We start from the raw sequence: 3,458 nt of genomic DNA on the forward strand, positions 1-3,458 counted from the left end.
CGGGTAATGGAGTCGCCAATGACTAGAGTTTTCAATTTGTCAGAGCTAATGGTGGGAAGCTTCGGCGTCTCAGACCCCGTAACGGGAGGAGTAGAGACCAGAGAAGACTCGGTCTCTGACTCCGACCCGCTGCTTAATGGGGAAAACCGGTTGAAAGTTTCTGTCTGCTGAATGAGCGACACCGGTTGAGCGTTCCTACAGCATTTCCTTCCAGAAACCGTGAGAAAGTTGTCCGGCTGCGGGGACTGTGCCAGGGGATTTATACTACTATCTGTACTTACTGGTGGCACAGACGCTGTTTCATCCTTTCCTACACTGAAATTACCCTTGCCTAACGATTGCGTCTGAAGCTGGGCTTGCAGTACAGCTATCCTCGCCGTAAGGCGAGCACAGCGGCTGCAATTAGAAGGCATCATGTTAATGTTACTACTTAGCTTCGGCTGTTGGAGGTCCTGACGAATCGTGTCCAGATAAAGCGTCCGGAGTGAAAAAGTTGAGGAAAAATAAATAAATATATGAACGGTAATTAAAAAGTGAAACCCGTAAAGTTGTCAGGTAGCAAAATAGGTTGGCAACAAAACGCACAGCAATTCGAAAACAAGCCTGCAAGTTGTGACCGGAAATACTGCCCCATAGCCCAAAGAGGTTAACCTTTATGGGAAATACTGCCCCCTAGCCCAAAGAGGTTAACCTTTATGGGAAATACTGCCCCCTAGCCCAAAGAGGTTTAACCTCTATGGGAAATACTGCCCCCTAGCCCAAAGAGGTTAACCTTTATGGGAAATACTGCCCCCTAGCCCAAAGAGGTTAACCTTTATGGGAAATACTGCCCCCTAGCCCAAAGAGGTTAACCTTTATGGGAAATACTGCCCCCTAGCCCAAAGAGGTTAACCTTTATGGGAAATACTGCCCCCTAGCCCAAAGAGGTTAACCTTTATGGGAAATACTGCCCCCTAGCCCAAAGAGGTTAACCTCTATGGGAAATACTGCCCCTAGCCCAAAGAGGTTAACCTTTATGGGAAATACTGCCCCCTAGCCCAAAGAGGTTAACCTCTATGGGAAATACTGCCCCCTAGCCCAAAGAGGTTAACCTTTATGGGAAATACTGCCCCCTAGCCCAAAGAGGTTAACCTTTATGGGAAATACTGCCCCCTAGCCCAAAGAGGTTTAACCTCTATGGGAAATACTGCCCCCTAGCCCAAAGAGGTTAACCTTTATGGGAAATACTGCCCCCTAGCCCAAAGAGGTTTAACCTTTATGGGAAATACTGCCCCCTAGCCCAAAGAGGTTAACCTTTATGGGAAATACTGCCCCCTAGCCCAAAGAGGTTTAACCTTTATGGGAAATACTGCCCCCTAGCCCAAAGAGGTTAACCTTTATGGGAAATACTGCCCCCTAGCCCAAAGAGGTTTAACCTCTATGGGAAATACTGCCCCCTAGCCCAAAGAGGTTTAACCTCTATGGGAAATACTGCCCCCTAGCCCAAAGAGGTTAACCTCTATGGGAAATACTGCCCCCTAGCCCAAAGAGGTTAACCTTTATGGGAAATACTGCCCCCTAGCCCAAAGAGGTTAACCTTTATGGGAAATACTGCCCCCTAGCCCAAAGAGGTTTAACCTCTATGGGATTGGTGTTTCTAAACCGGGACAGTTGTCGCTCAATATGCGATAATGTGACTAGAATTAAACAACAGCCAATTCCGAGACATAGACATGTCTTATATGGGAAGAAAGCTCAAATTAATGAATTAATATTAATCTAACTGCAGTGTCCAATTTCAGTAGCTTTTACAACAACAAAAAATACCACGCTTTTGTTTGAGGACACAACAACAAAACACTTGTCACGGTAACTGGTTTGATACATTCACCTCTGAAGGTAAAGAATTACATCTTAATCTGATTTGTCGTCCCGAGGGTCCCAGAGATAAAAATGTAGTGGTTTTGTTTCTAAAAAAAATCTGTTTTTATAAATGTAGAAAGTGGGTTCTACAGTTTGATCCCACTGCTCTGGGGCTGGAATTGGTCAGATGTTATTTTAGATGATATCATGTGTTGTTATAAACCCAATAAAACTTCAAACTACGGATAACTGAATAAAAGTTAACAGTTGTGTCTCCTAGCGACCAGGTCATCTCACTACACAGACAGACAGACAGGTCTCACTACACAGACAGACAGGTCTCACTACACAGACAGACAGACAGGTCTCACTACACAGACAGACAGGTCTCACTACACAGACAGACAGGTCTCACTACACAGACAGACACGTCTCACTACAAACCTGCTGTCAAAATGTTTATTATGTCTTCAGTCTTGTCTTACAAACAGTAAAAATATGAAAACAGTCTTTAGTTGTTATATAACTGACAGTAAAACATGACTGTCAGCATTATTATGACTTTAGTGATGTAGATATGAAGCAGAGTAAAGCTTTCAGGATGTTAGCTACAGATACACACAGGATTAAACCTATCATAACCTATCACAGTGCTGCACCGTGGCCAGCAGAGCTCTCCTATTGGGTTACACAGGACTCAGAGAGTGATTGACAGCTAGAGGGGCCAGTCAGAGCGGAGGTTCTCTCCGGGTATCGCTCCTTCAGGGATCATCGCCACGGTTACGCGTCATTGCCGCCACAGAGCAGGAGGAGGGCCTTACGGTAGTCACCAGAGGTATCACCCTGCAACACACACATACTTACTCAGCTCGAGAGGAGATGGAGGGACAAAATACCAGCAACAGTGTGTGAAGACTTACAGTAAACGTTTGACCTCAGCCAACAAAGGGTAAATAACAAAGTATTGAGATAAACTTTTGTTATTGACCAAATACTTATTTTCCACCATAATTTGCAAATAAATTCATTTAAAAAATCCTACAATGTGATTTTCTGGATTTTTCTTTCTCATTTTGTCTGTCATAGTTGACGTGTACCTATGATGAAAATTACAGGCCTCTCTCATCTTTTTAGGTGGGAGAACTTGCACAATTGGTGGCTGACTAAATACTTTTTTGCCCCATTGTACCTGTACAGCAGAGTACTGAGACAGAGAGAGATATTCAGGGGTAGATAGATATTCAGTATATACCTGTACAGCAGAGTACAGAGACAGAGAGAGATATTCAGGGGAAGATAGATATTCAGTATATACCTGTACAGCAGAGTACAGAGACAGAGAGAGATATTCAGTATATACCTGTATAGCAGAGTACTGAGACAGAGAGAGATATTCAGGGGTAGATAGATATTCAGTATATACCTGTACAGCAGAGTACTGAGACAGAGAGAGATATTCAGGGGTAGATAGATATTCAGTATATACCTGTACAGCAGAGTACTGAGACAGAGAGAGATATTCAGGGGTAGATAGATATTCAGTATATTTACATTTACATTTAAGTCATTTAGCAGACGCTCTTATGTACAGCAGAGTACTGAGACAGAGAGATATT

Source organism: Oncorhynchus keta, unplaced genomic scaffold (genome assembly GCF_023373465.1).
Source record: "Oncorhynchus keta strain PuntledgeMale-10-30-2019 unplaced genomic scaffold, Oket_V2 Un_contig_16716_pilon_pilon, whole genome shotgun sequence".
In the NCBI taxonomy this organism is placed as follows: Eukaryota; Metazoa; Chordata; class Actinopteri; order Salmoniformes; family Salmonidae; genus Oncorhynchus; species Oncorhynchus keta.